Source organism: Mustela nivalis (assembly GCF_964662115.1).
Source record: "Mustela nivalis genome assembly, chromosome: 12".
Lineage (NCBI taxonomy): Eukaryota > Metazoa > Chordata > Mammalia > Carnivora > Mustelidae > Mustela > Mustela nivalis.
The window spans coordinates 82282600-82298088 of NC_139031.1; the positions used below are offsets into that span (position 1 = coordinate 82282600).

Here is a 15489-nt window from a genome sequence, read left to right on the forward strand (position 1 = left end):
AGTTACGATCATATTTTATTTTATTTTATTTTTTAAAAGATTTCATTTATTTATTTGACAGAAAGAGACAGCGAGAGAGGGAACACAGCAGGGGAGTGGGAGAGGGAGAAGCAGGCCTCCTGCCGAGCAATGAGCCCAATATGGGGCTCGATCCCAGGACCCTGAGATCATGACCTAAGCCAAAGGCAGACACTTAACAACTGAGCCACCCACAATCATATTTTAATATAACTAAATCACACCCCAGTATTTTTTGATTCAGTGGTTTTTAGCATATTCACAAAGTTGTGCGACTGCTACCACAATCTGATTTCAGAACTTTTTCATCACCCCAGGTAGAAACCATACACCCATCAGCAGTAACTCCTTATTTCCCCTACTCTTCTGCCAGCCCTAGTTAACTACTCATCTACTCTCCGTCTCTGTTTGTAGAGAGGCCAGGTACAGATGGGGAGAAGAGTGGGCCCTGGTTCAGAAGTGAGCTTCTACTTCTGTTCTCTGATTCTCCACCATCCCCACAACTTGAAGTTAAATTTCTTGCTCCTTTGAAGATGTTCTTCCAAAGATTTCCACCTGATCTCCAAAAGATAATCTTATATAATATATGTAAATATAAATGTATTCCTAAATTTAATCTTACTTCATAACTTTAATCTTTTTTCTATGAATGAGTCATCTAGTGCACACACATGCACACACACTCCCTGGCCCTGACATTTCACAGCCTTCTTGTCTGACCAGGCAGTGAAGGACATTGTGCCTCCAACACTGTGCCCTAATTCTTTGAAGAACACCAAGGTTCTTCATAGCAGGCTGCCATACCTCATTCTGGCTGATTTCAAAATTACTAGGTAACAGTAAAGAGTGGGAGCCAGTCTAATGAACCATGGGGAATGACTTGGGGAAAGCACCCTTCTCTGTCATGTGTACAACCAGAATCCACCTGGGAGAGACAAAGAGGAGTGGTAGGTTGGAGTATGAAGGCTCCTTAGCCCTTGCCTTTTCCAGCTAGAGTATCTTAGCCCTTGCCTTCCCACCCCTTGGGAGTGGTCCTTTGTGATGTCTAAGCTCCCTGGGGCCACCATTGGCTGTGGTGAGCGCCCTGCTGACCAAACAAAGCTGAGAGGGCGTGAACCCTCAGTGTCTCTGGAGAGGTATATATACAGAGGACAGGACTCCTGGAGTAGACACCAGAGAAGCTGCAACATGGCAAAAGTGGTAGAGAAATCATGGGAGTCACAAACCACAAACACCAAGCGGTGGAGGAAGAGGAAGAACCAGTCTCGGTCCAGATCAAGAGGCGCTAGCAAGGTCAGATGATTCTGCCCAAGCTTCTCTTCTCCCCCTTTTATCTTATCCCCCCCCCCAAATAATCTCCCTCTCCTCCTTAGCCCTCCACTTTCCACCCAGCCTCCATTCCCTCCTCCCAACTCAGTGCCCTCTGGGCTCACCTTGTTGCCTTACCAGGTGCTAAAGATCTACAAGAAGGTAAAAAGATCATTTCACATGAGTTCAAGAAAAAAATACTCTCCTAAAGTTATAACCACTTCCAGAAGAAAGAAGAGGGCAAGAAGGACCCACAAGTTTCAGCCGTTGCCCTAGGCTGAGAGCCAAAAGCAGCCAGGCCAGACCCAGCAGACGCTATGGAGCAACACCACTCCAAGACGACCATGCAAACAACCCCTACAGAGCAAGCTTCTGAGACCTCACACAGTCTGCATCTAGGATCCTGGCTGTGGGGAAATGGCCAACTGCAGAGAGACCTACTCGGATCCTAATGTGGAACACAGAACACAAATGGAGGTGATCAAAATAAAATCAACAGGGTGGGAGAAGCCCCTCCAAAAAATAAAATTAGGCACTCTGCACAGCAATGAGTTGTGTTGCATTACTGCTTGAGATCATTCCTCAGAATGAGAGTGTGAAATGACAGAGAAGCTGAGCGTCTTTTTGCTGTAAACCAAGTCCCTGGTCCCATGAGATCTACCTGAGAAGATGTGCATACACCTTCCGAGGGGTGGAAAAATGTCTTTCCACCACATTCTCTATTTCTGGCAGACAGGTTTAACAACTCCCTTACTTGGTAGTCAACATTCACTTTAAATGTGGGTGAAATTGGGAGAACACAGCAATGCCCTTGCTCTCTCTAAGAGGCTGAAAGGCAATGGGGAAGGGAAAGGGGGGCAAAGAGAAAGCAGAAAGCCATGATGTCCCCAGGAGGCTCTGACTTTGTCAGTCTTGATGCAGAACTGAACTGCTCTGGTCATTTGGGAATGATTCAGTTGGATGTTGAAGGTCCCTAGGCTTCATTGGCTGCCTCATTCTGTGTTAACTAGTGTTGAGTTATATCAAAGGACAGGAGCACCAGGTGCAGCGACCAGGAGAGGGTACTCATGTGACCACATCACACAGGGGCATCACAGATCCCCAGCTCAGTTCTCAATCTGCCTACCTCCCCCCCTATTAGTTGTTCATCCCCTTTGATGCCCAGAATGGAGCACTCACTCTCTGTGCCCTGCGGAGGCAGAAATGGTTGGGTTAAAACAATGACCCTCAAAAAATCATGACCCCAAGAGAATGTGGAAAAACTGTACACCTTTTTATACAATTTTAAGTTGACATCCCCAAATTTTTACCATGAGTTTAAATATTTACTGAGGATATAATTTCTAACATTATAAATATTGATATTTAAAATAAAACTTACATTAGACTTTTTAATTTAGTCTGATGTATATTATTGTATATTATGTATTGATGTATATTACTGAGAAAATTCTCTTTCATATGGCATGGCAAGGAATGGTTTCACCAGCTGCTCGTTGAAATGTTTTAGCAGATCCAAAGTTGTTTTTTTGTTGTTGTTGTTCTTTGTTTTTAAAGATTTTATTTATTTGACAGAGAGATCACAAGTAGGCAGAGAGGCAGGTAGAGAGAGAAAGAGGAGGAAGCAAGCTCCCTGCTGAACGGAGAGCCTGTTGGGGGGCTCGATCCCAGGACCCTGAGATCATGACCTGAGCTGAAGGCAGAGGCTTAACCCACTGAGCCACCCAGGTGCCCCACCACTTTTTATTATTAAAAATGAAGGGATTAGTACAGTGAACTACTCTGTAAACACTCTTAACCTGGATCTCAGCAGTAGTGATACTTGCTTTATCACTGATCTGTTTAGGCCCAACAGACACGGGTGCTGTCTGGGACTTTGTTTGATCTTGTTAACAGCCTCCTTACAATGACCTGACAGGACTTTGCCCTGTGAAACCCTGCAACGAATTGTTCTATCACCAGAGCTGGTGGGGGGAGGGGTGGTATCCTCAAAGATAGTGCACATCTGCGGGTGTTGCCTGATTTTACAACTTGGATCTGGGCCCTTTTGTGATATAATCAACAGAATTCTGCATTAACTGAATTGATCAGTAACTTGTCAGGTGTCTTCTAGGGAGGTCCTATGGAACTGACATAAGGGAAGTCAAGAATCAGAGCTCCTTGGAGGTGTCCTATCCATTTAAAATAAACCAGTGATCCAGTAAGTAATGTTTCTCCTCGTGTGAGCCACTCTAGCAAATTAATCGAATCCAATGACAGGGCTGTGGGAACTTCTAGGTGAGAGCTCATCAGTCAGAAACCCACGAAACAACCTGGACTTACGATTGACTGAATGGGGGACATTCTTGCCAGTCAGAATCTTTAACTGGAATGTGAAGCTATCCCAGGTAGGTAGAGTCAGAATGAAGTTGAACTAACTGTAGGATACCCAGCTGGGGTCTGAGAATTACTTAGTGTGGGGAAAACATACACACATTGTGATTGGTGTTGGAATCGTAGTAAACAGGGTTCAAGTGCCAAACAGAGAGGGAACTAGAACACTTAAGTGAGACTATTGTTAGATTATATTTCTTTTTTTTTTTTTTTAAAGATTTTATTTATTTGACAGAGAAATGGCAGTAGGCAGAGAGGCAGGCAGAGAGAGAGGGGAAGCAGGCTCTCCGCTGAGTAGAGAGCCCAACGCGGGACTTGACCCCAGGACCCTGAGATCATGACCCGAGCCGAAGGCAGAGGCTTAACCCACTGAGCCACTCAGGTGCCCAGATTATCTATATTTCTAAGTTAAAAAAAATTATCATCAGGCTAATAGAACCACTTTAAAGTAAAAGATGGTGTACACTTTGTGGTTTCATCTTTCTCCCCTGCATTTAGGGGGTAAAAGAGTGTGAACTGGGGAGTAAATATTTGTCTACATGCTTTGCCCAATAAGATTGCCAAAAAGCAGAAGATACTTCAGAGAGAGAACTATTTCCCCTGGACAAACAATAATTTAATAGTTCACGACCACTTTGGAGAATCACTGTGTCATGGTGAGGATTCCTGGTAAACCTCCCCCTCCGCAGGAGGTCAGAGAAACTGCTAAACACACTGCCTCTTCACCATACACAGGCAGAGGAACTACCCTTAGGCGCACAAAGACTATCAGAGCTCCTTTCTGTTCTTGTTATCCTGGATCCTAAAGAAGACTGCCAGATATATTTTTTTCTTAAAAATACCTCATACTGAGCTGATGATTTTTACCTTTTTTTAATTGACATAGAATTGACATACAATAATACCCTGTTAGTTTTACATGTATATCATAGTGATTCAGTATTTTTGTACATTATGAAATGATCCCCATGATAAATCTAGTTACCATCTGTCGCCATACACAGTTATTGCAATACTTTTGACTATATTTCTTGTGCTATACATTACACCATCCTGACTGACTTATTTTACAATTGGAAGTTTGTATCTCTTAATTTCCTTCACCTGTTTTGCTTGGCACCCCTCCAGTCTCTTCCAACTCTGGTAACAGTATGTTTCCTATATCTATGATCTGTTTCTGTTTTGTTTTGTTTGTTCATTTGTTTTATTTTTTTAGGTTCCACATGTAAGTGAATCTTGAGATTTGTCCTTCTCTGTCTGACTTATGTCACTTAGAGATTTTTACTTTTTAATGCTATCCGTTGAATGCTTTCTCTATTTTCTAAATTTTTTTTTATTTTATTATTTTCAAAAGATTTTATTTATTTATTTGAGAGAGTGAGCGAGAGAGAGAACACAAGCAGGGGGAGTGGCACAGGGAGTGGGAGAGACAGGCTCCCTGCTGAGCAAGGAGCCGGATTGGGGACTTGATCCCAGGCTGGCAGGATCATGACCTGAGCCTAAAGGCAAACATCCAACCAACTAAGCCACCCAGGCGCTCTCTAAATTATTTCTATTTAACTAAGTACAAAATTGAATTGTTTTCATAATCATTTTTGCAGAAGTTCAAACTATAGATTGCTCCATTCATCAGTTTCTTAAAAGTTTTTTAATTCTTACAATATTTAGTTTCTAACTTCCCTTGCTCTGGTTTTTGTTTTGTGTTCTTAATCCTATGATTTAACTTTCTGTTTAACCTAAACCTCAGGCTTGGGAACCATCTCTTTACATACTTGTAGGTAATTGTTCATCCTGCCTGAATGTCTTGCATTTGACTGAACATGCCCACTTCTTCTCACAATTTCTCATAGGTCTAATTTTACAAACCTTTAATCAGTTGCTGCTCTCCTCTGAACACTCTCCAAGTTTTTTCTGTTTATACAGCATGACATGAAAATTAAATACAGTTTGTTCCAGCTGAAGCCTGCCCAACGCCAAATAAAGCAAAAATAATTGCTTCTTTTTTTCACACCTAAGCCTTCATACAGTCTTCTAAAGCATTTGTCTCCTGTTTCAACACAGAGAAGACTCATCCAATTTAACATCAGCCATAATTGTTGGATCTCACTTGGCTTTGTTTCATCCACGGCTCTCTTAGCCAGTATTTCCACATGTTTGTTACAATTCAGTAGCATAATAAAAGCCAAATGTTAAGTCTATAAAATTATTTCTTCCACGTAGTTTTCCTTCAAAGATTGTTTTGTGAACAGTTGGTATAAATGTGAATTTAGTACAAGGGGGCTCAAGAACTAAGACTTGAATGATCCTGTGGGATTGTTTTTGTTTTTTGTGTTTTGCAACCTCGGTGAAATAACACATTTGTGTGTTTTTGTTTTTGTTTTTAAAGATTTTATTTATTTATTTGACAGAGAGAAATTACAAGTACACTGAGAGGCAGGCAGAGAGAGAGAGAAGGAAGCAGGCTCCCTGCTGAGCAGAGAGCCCGATGCTGGGCTTGATCCCAGGACCCTGGGATCATGACCTGACCCAAAGGCAGAGGCTTTAACCCACTGAGCCACCCAGGCACCCGTTTTGAATTACTTTCATGTTTTTGAGTCACTTTTCAAATTTTTGTTCATGACTAGATGAGGGAATTACAAATGAATACATCCAAATCTATAGTAACACAAAAATAAAATGTCTCTAGGCATTATTATTAATTGAGACCTAATAGTTACAATGGCCAAAGACGAGCTCTCAAAGTGATGTAAAAGTCCTTCTTACATTCGTAACGAGGGGGTGAGGGTGCAATCTACCAATTTTATGTTTTTATTTTAGCAATAAAATAAGGTTGATTTATGTGGTTTTCAATAGTATGAACTTGTTTTAATAATGTTAATGGAGGTTGGGGAGAATTGTGACATTTTCAAAAATACACAAGCAGTATCTTCTTGACTTTTAAATGGCTGATTTTATTTTATTTTTTAAAGATCTTATTTATTTCTTGGAGAGAGAGCACAACAAGTGGGGAGAAAGCAGAGGAAGAGAGAAGAAGCAGACACCCGCTGAGCAGGGAGGCCAGTGCTGGGCTTCATCCCAGGACCCCAAGACCCCAAGATCATGACCTGAGCCAAAGACAGATGCTTAACCCATTGAGCTATCCAGGGCCCCCTGATTTTATTATTATTGTATTCATACTATTATTAGATGAACATTTAACAAAGTATTTTGTAATGCAATTTTCTTCATTTATATACAAAATTGCGTGGGTTTTTTTTTTTTCCTTTTTTTCTTTCTTTTTTGGTGGTTTTTTCGGTGGTGACCATGAATGTGACATAGGTAAATATCATCCATCATCTGGTGATAATGTGGCATAATGATTAAGAACAATCCTATGGGGGCACCTGGGTGGCTCAGTGGGTTAAAGCCTCTGCCTTCGGCTCAGGTCATGATCCCAGGGTTCTGGGATCGAGCCCCACATCGGGCTCTCTGCTCTGCTTCCTCATGCTTCCTCCCTTCTCTCTCTCTGCCTACCTCTCTGCCTACTTGTGATCTCTCTCTCTCTCTGTCAAATAAATAAAATCTTTTAAAAAAAAAAATCCTATGCTCCTTAATACCCCCAAGTTCTTTCAGATAGTTCAGAAATCACTAAATATTGATAGAACTTTATAGTTTTTAATTTCTTAGAGACAAAATTCAGGCTATTGGTGGAATACCATAAACATCTACGAACAGGGGCGCCTGGGTGGCTCAGTGGGTTAGGCCGCTGCCTTCGGCTCAGGTCATGATCTCAGGGTCCTGGGATCGAGGCCCGCATCGGGCTCTCTGCTCAGCGGGGAGCCTGCTTCCTCCTCTCTCTCTGCCTGCTTGTGATCTCTCTCTGTCAAATAAATAAATAAAATCTTTAAAAAAAAAAAAAACATCTACGAACACATCATTCTGGTTACTAAGTAGCATCTTCCATTCTCTTCCTCTGTTGCAGTAGTGTTTGTGTAAGTGTGGTGCTGCCTCCTCTTGGTACCCAAGTCAAACTCATCAGTTCTTCAAAGTAACTGTACCAGTGCCAAGAAGTCTTTACACTTGCAATGACTCAACAAGGTTTTAGTGACATGGTCCCTTTAGTTCTTTTTTTTTTATCACAGCCCCCTTGGATTAGAACCCTGGCCTGAATCTCTAGGAGCAAGGATAGATGCGAGGCTACTATAACAGGCACTCGGAATGATGCTGTCCCTCAGACACTAGCCCAGTTTCCTATTTGAAGATAATTCTTAATGAATTTGACATTTCTACACATATGGTGACTGTGGCCCTGACTGCCCTTTGTTCTGGGCTGTCTCTTCAAGATGTTTGTTTGGCAAACACCCTTAGAAAACAGAAATAGTATCTTCTGGAGCAAAGAGCAAACACGCTTATTGTCCATCATAAAAGGTTCAGGTTCCCTAAGCTGAAGGTTCCTCTCCTAGAATGCAACCTACTGCATGTGCAGGGTATTGGGACTCTACGAACAGGTGTCTTCCTCCTCCCAGGAAAGCTGATATTAAGGATACTCCTGTTTCTGTAATAAACTCTGCTTCATTTCTGACTCAAGAGTCTCGTATCTTCTACCAACATTCATGTGGCAGGCTAACTTTTTAGCTTGCCAGTAGAGTAAAATCTCAGATTATTTACAGTTCTTGACATTGCCTTAAACCAAATGCATGAGCTTTGACTCCTAAAAGCCTTTTTAGCCCCTCGCACAAATATATCCTCAGGCTATATATCCTTTGGCTCCACAGTGCTCCAAATAAACCTATCCATGGCTTAATCTCAGCATGAACAGAGAGAGCATAGGCTCAACCCAGGACTCCTATAAAACTTACAAATATGAATTGTTATTATAAGTCAGGCTCTTTTTTATATTGTGCTATTTATTATGCTCATATAACGCTCCCTTGAAATAAACTTCTGCTCTATTCTGCCACATTCTATTCCATGTGTCCTTGAAGCTTTTTCTGAGTATCCCTGCTGAGTATCTTACCCTATTGCATTCAACAGAACTGGAACTCCTAATTAAGGACTAAGTATTAGCTAATGACTAATGAAGGATAGTCAGAAGAAAGGCAGGCAGGGACAAGGGGCCCCTGTCCTAAAAGGAAACCACCCTTAAAATGATTTTACACCGCCCTGGAAGGAGCCTTCCACCGTTTTCCCACGTGAACAACTGCCTAATAGGGAGATGAGCCTGTGACAAAAACGTGATTGCATGGCTGGTGCATAGAGGGTAATCAGATTAAAACAGCCTGCAAGCAAGCCCATAAGATCCCCTAGATTTAGGATCGCCAACAGCAACCCTCTCAGGTCCCCTCCTTCTTCCGGAGCTTTGTATAATCGCTCAATAAACTTTGCTTTGCTGCCCACCACTTCATCTGGTCAACCTCTTCATTCTTCAGAGAGGTGTGACCAGAAACCAGGGACACTAAGGGAAAAGGAATCCTGTAACATGACCAACAGCCACCACATTCATTCCTTGGTCTGCTGATCCCTGTTGTTCTCAAAGCTCACATTTCTTTGATTCAAAAAATTAACATTTCATAAGTGTTGATTGAGCTTTTTTCCTGGCTTGAAATGGAAACTTACGAAGGTCAGACTTAAATGTAAAATGAAAACAGCTATTTACTAATAACCCAAATAGCATTCTTACCATTAGGATTCTGAAGAACAGGGGTGTCTGGGTGGCTTCATGGGTTTAGCGCCTGCCTTCAGCTCAGGTCATGATCCCAGAGTCCTGGTGACTGGGCTCTGTATTGGGCTCCTTGCTCAGTGGGGAGCCTGTTTCTCCCTCTCCCTCTGCCTGCTCATTCTCTCTCAAATAAATAATAAAATCTTTAAAAAAACAAAAACAAAATTCCTATGTTTAAGTCCTATATAATCTCTGGAACCTCAGAATGTGACTATAGAGGCTAGCGTCTTTAGAGGGGTGATTAAGTTAAAATTATGTCATTAGAGGGGCCCTAATCCAGTATGACTGGTGTCCTTATAAGAAGAGGAAATTTGGGGCGCCTGGGTGGCTCAGTGGTTTGGGCTGCTGCCTTTGGCTCGGGTCATGATCTCAGGGTCCTGGGATCGAGCCCCGCATCGGGCTCCCTGCTCCGCAGGAGGCCTGCTTCCCTCTCTCTCTCTCTGCCTGCCTCTCTGCCTACTTGTGATCTCCGTCTTTCAAATAAATAAATAAAATTTAAAAAAAAAAAAAAAAAAGAAGAGGAAATTTGGACAGACACATGTGAACATAAAAATGGCCATCTACAAGCCAAGGAGGAGGGCCTCAGAAGAATCCAAGCCTGCCAACACCTTGATTTTGGACTTCTAGCCTCCAGATCTGTGAGAAAATAGATTTCTGATTTTGTAAGCCACCCAGTTGGTGGTACTTTGTATAGCAGCCCTACATCGCTATTTGCATCCTACCCTTCCCTGGGATCTTCTGTTTCCTTTGAGCCTCCATTTCAGTATTCGATCAGCAGATCCTTTAAATTATAAATTATTCCTTTGAGAGTTACAGTGAATCACTTTTCTTGATGATTCAATTTCCAGCAGATTACCCCATCATACCACTTGAAGTTGTTAGCATTAGCAGAAAAATCAACACCGCCCTTGTCTAGCAAGACTGGTTTTCTGTCACTGTCTTTAAAAATAAGGAGAGGGGGATGCAGCTGGGTGGTTCAGTGGGTTAAGCCTCTGCCTTTGGCTCAGGTCATGATCCCAGGGTTCTGGGATGGAGCCCCACATTGGGCTCTGCTCAGCAGGGAGCCTGCTTTCCCCCACCCCCGCCAGCCTCTCTGCCTACTTGTGATCTCTCTGTCAAATAAATAAAATCTTTTTAAAAAATCATCTTTCTAGAAAAAATAAATAAGGAGAGGGACACCTGGGTGGCTCAGTTGGCTAAGTGTACAACTCTTGATTTCGACTCAGGTCATGATCAGGGTCATGAGATTGAGCCCACACTGGGCTCCACAACACTGGGCCCTTTCTCTAACCCATTATGACAGAGATTATCTCTCAAAAATAATAATAATAACAAAAACTTAATTTTAAAAAAATTAGAATTTTTCTGGAAATTTCCAGCAGTGCTCTCCTGGGATTGAATTAACCAGCACTGGATTATTTGCCTATTATTAGCAAGAAGAAATAGATAAATACAGTTGGCTTAGTCCACTGAGAGTCTATCCCTGGAGCTGGGAATTTAACTAACATCTGTAAATCTCATGGGCTACAAGGGCAAGGGATAGGTACCTGGAAAGGATCTGTTAAGAAGGAGAAAGAGAAAAAGGGACAGTCAGTGGGCAAATAACTTTGTCCATTGTGCCTGAAATACTGTTCTGACAAACTGATAATAAAAAAGCAATATTGGGGCGCCTGGGTGGCTCAGTGGGTTAAGCCGCTGCCTTCGGCTCAGGTCATGATCTCAGGGTCCTGGGATCGAGTCCCGCATCGGGCTCTCTGCTCAGCAGGGAGCCTGCTTCCTCCTCTCTCTCTCTCTGCCTGCCTCTCTGCCTACTTGTGATCTCGCTCTGTCAAATAAATAAATAAAATCTTAAAAAAAAAAAAAAAAAAGCAATATAGCACTGCTATGCATTATATGTATTATCTCATAAACAGTCCTTTAATAGATACCTTTAGTGTTCTTTCTTAAATAATTATGTTTATTTAAGTAATCTCTATACCTAATGTGGAGCTAGAACTCACGACCACAGCATGCACTTTCAACTGAGCCAGCCAAGGGCCCCTTTTATTAACTTCAGTTTATTTAAACAAACAAAAACCATTTACCCATTTCTCCCACACTCCCATGCTTGCCTCTGACAACCACCAATCAATTCTCTGTATCTGTATATTTGTCTGACTTTTTCACTTAGTATATTGCCCTCAAGGTCCATCCATCAATGTTGCCACTAATGGCAAGATTTCATTCCTTTTAATGGTTGAATAATATTCGTGTGTGTGTGTATGACACATATTCTTTGTCCGAAACAGGTTATTTCCATATCTTGGCTATTGTAAATAATGCTGCAATACACATAGGGGTGCATGTATCTTTTAGAATCAATGTTTTTGTTTTCTTTGGACAGATACCTAGAAATGGAAATGCTGGATCATATGGTAGTTCAATTTTTAATTTTTTGAGGGAGCTCCACAGTGTTTTCCGCAGTAGCTGCACCAATTTACATTTCTACCAGTATTGCACAAGGGTTTCCTCTTCTCCACATTCTTCCCCACACTTGCTATGTCTCGTCTTTTTGATAATAGTCATTCTAACCGGTATGACATGATATCTCATTGTGGTTTTTATTTGCATTTCCTTGATGATTACTGATGTTGAACATGTATCTGTTGGCCATCTCTGTCTTTGAAAAAATGTCTTTTCAGATTTTCTGTTTTTAATCAGATTGTTTGTTATTTTGCTATGAAGTTGTATGAGTTGTTTATCTATTTTGGACCTTGGCCCCTCCCGAGATATCTGATTTGCCGATATTTTTACCCATTCAGCAGGTTGCCTTTTCACTTTGTTCATAGTTTCCTGTGCTGTGCAGAAGCTTTTTAGTTTGGTGTAGTCCCACTTGTTTATTTTTGCTTTTATTGTTTGCTTTTGGTATCTATTCTTATTCTACAAGTGATGAAACCGAGAACCTTTAAGTGACTTGCACTGATACTGCAAAAAAGATGAATTACCTACAGCTTTATGGTAATTTTATTAGCACAATCCATTCATTTGGGGGTGATGGGATGTGAAACCAAGAGTCAGTTCTTATTTGATTTTGTGCCTTGTATATAAGATCCTCACAAAAGTAATAAAATATAATTTAAAAATTAATTCAACTAAGGGCACCTGGGTAGCAGGGTCAGTTAAGCATCTGACTCGATTTCAGCTCAGGTCATGATCTCAGTCTCATGAGGTTGGGCCCGAGTCAGGCTCTGTGCTTAGCATGGCGTCTGCTTGAGATTCTCCCTCTTGAGATTCTCTGCCCCTCCCCCTGCTCACAAGTGTACCCTCTCTTGCAACTAAATAAATAAATAATTGAAGTAATTTATTCAGAATATGTAACGTGACAACAGCCAAAAGGTGGAAACAGCATAAATTCCCATTGATAAGTAATGGTTAAACAAAGTGTGGTATATTCACATACAGGAATATTACTGGTCTTAGAAAGGAATAAAACTCTGACACATGCTACAACATGGATAGACTTTGGAAATTTTAAGCTAAGTGAAAAAAGACTCCAAGGACACTGTATGATTGTATGACTTTGTATACATTTTTGTGTATATATTATGTCCATATTACACATATTTATATAATACATTGTATGTATTATATGATTTCATTTATTTTTTTTAAAGATTTATTTATTTATTTGACAGAGATTACAAGTAGGCAGAGAGGCAGACAGAGAGAGAGAGGAGGAAGCAGGCTCCCTGCTGAGCAGAGAGCCCGATGCGGGACTCGATCCCAGGACCCTGAGATCATGACCTGAGCCGAAGGCAGCGGCTTAACCCACTGAGCCACCCAGGCACCCATATGATTTCATTTATATGAGATGCCTAGATTAGTCAAATTCACACAGAAGAAAATAGAAAGGAAGTTGTCAGGGTCTCCAGTTATTGTTTAATAGGTAGAGAGTTTCGGGGGCACCTGGCTGGCTCAGTGGGTAGAACATGTGACTCTTGATCTCGCAATCGTGAGTTTGAGCTCCATGTTGGGTGTAGAGATTACTTAAATAAAATCTTAATTTTTTTTTTTTAAGTAAATTTTAGTTCAGGTGATGAAAAAGTTTGGGAGATGGATGGTGGTGATGTCTGTACAACAATGTAAAAGCACATGATGTCACTGAACTATACACTTCAAAATGGGTAAATGGTAAATTTTATGTTAAGGATATTTTACCACAATTAAAAAATAATGTAACATGGCAGAGACTACTATGATCTTTGAGTATCCATTCTTCCAAGACCCTCCCTACCACTCACTGAATGAGACGTGAGCGCATGACTGCCTAGCTAGAGAGATTTCCCAGGTTCCCTGGCAGCTCAATGTGGCCATGTAAACTAGGTTTTGAGTAGTAAACATAAGTAGAAATGATAGGTGTAATTTCTACTTCAGTGTCCTTAAAAATGAAATGCTTACTCTTCACACATTCTTTTTCCTCAACCATGGGCCAGATTCTAGACCTGATTACTGGGGAGCTACCTCAGGGTATGAGGATGAGGACACCCAAGGGGCCCCTGGATGGCTCAGTCAGAGGAGTATGTGACTTTTTTTTTTTTAAGATTTTATTTATTTATTTGAAAGGCAGAGATCACAAGTAGGGAGAAAAGCAGATAGAGAGAGAAAGGGAAGCAGGTTCCCTGCTGAGCAGAGAGCCCCATATGGGGCTCAACCCCAGGACCCTGGGATCATGACCTGAGCTGAAGGCAGGGACTTTAACCCACTGAGCTACACAGGCACCCCGAGTATGTGACTCTTAATCTCAGGGTCATGAGTTCATGCCCCACACTGTGGCTAGGGTTTACTTAAAAAAGAAAAAAACAACTGAAATAGTTGCTTTTTTTCTTTGTTAAGATGTATTTACTTATCTGAGACAAAGAATAGGGGAAGGGGAAGGGGTAGAGGAAGAGAATCCTCAAGTAGACATCCTGCTGAGCATGGAGTCTGAGGCCTTGTGGGGCTCCATCCCATGACCCATAAGATCCTGACCTGAGCCACACAGGTGCCCCTGAAGCAGTTGCATTTTACTCAGATGTTGATTAGAATCCATATACTGAGGCTGATAGAGATATGTTGTCAGCTGGGTCCTTGAATGAGCTCATGGAGCAGTCTGTCTTCCTTTGCCAGACTGTTACAAGAGGGAGAAAGAAACATATCTTATTTTAAAACAATGTATTGGGGTGCCTGGGTGGCTCAGTGGGTTAAGCCTCTGCCTTCAGCTTGGGTTGTGATCTCAGGGTCACTGAGATCGGGCTCTCTGCTCAGCGGGGAGCCTGCTTCCTCCTCTCTCTCTGCCTGCCTCTCTGCCTACTTGTGATCTCACTCTCTGTCAAATAAATAAATAAAATCTTTAAAAAAATAAATAAAATAAAACAATGTATTTTGGGGGTCTTTATTATAGCACCTTACTTAGCCTAGACATTAATACAGCTACAGGTATATATGCATTTATGTGTTAGTCAGTATATTTAGCTCCTGATATGGATTATCGGATTTAATCCTCACAACAGCCCTATGATCTACACACTACTATTATCCCCCTTCTATGAATAAGGAAATTGAGGCACAGAGTAGGTAAGTAATTTGACCAAGATAATGTAGCTAGTGAATGGCAGAACTAGGAATTAAATGTAGGCAGTTCGCTTTAGAAACTATCTTTTATCAGTTAATTTTTCTGTATCCCTTGAGAGAATTTGAGATGCTTGTGGGAGACAGGAATTCCTGTCCTACCTCAGTAGTTTTCAGTTTGTTTAGTTTCATGCCCAATACCCGCATAGGAAAAATGAATTCATAAAATTGCTGATTATTTATGTTTTGCATTATAGAATCCTAATTTGGGAGAGACATTTTAGACTTTCTAGGCATTAGACTTTTAGATAAAGTAAAATTTCCAAAATAACTTCAGCAACTAGCATGGATGATACTTTAATTTTTGCCAAGGTAAGTGTCATGGGAAAAGGAAAAAACAACAACAACAAAAACTATCATCCATTACCACTATTCATAAAAGGACATCTTAACACCAAAATACACGGAAAAATCATTACAGAAAAAAAAATTTTTTTAGAAGATTT

General features: G+C 41.2%; 2 long non-coding RNA genes across 2 annotated transcripts in view; both read left to right on the forward strand.

The window, feature by feature from the left end:
- The window catches only part of LOC309844734, a 134085-nt gene that overhangs the window by 19601 nt on the left and 98995 nt on the right, over nucleotides 1–15489 (forward strand). The window lies entirely within an intron of this gene.
- Nucleotides 429–2718, forward strand: LOC309844731. Its single transcript, XR_014300848.1, has 2 exons — nucleotides 429–1311; nucleotides 1468–2718. It is a non-coding gene; the product is annotated as an uncharacterized lncRNA (long non-coding RNA).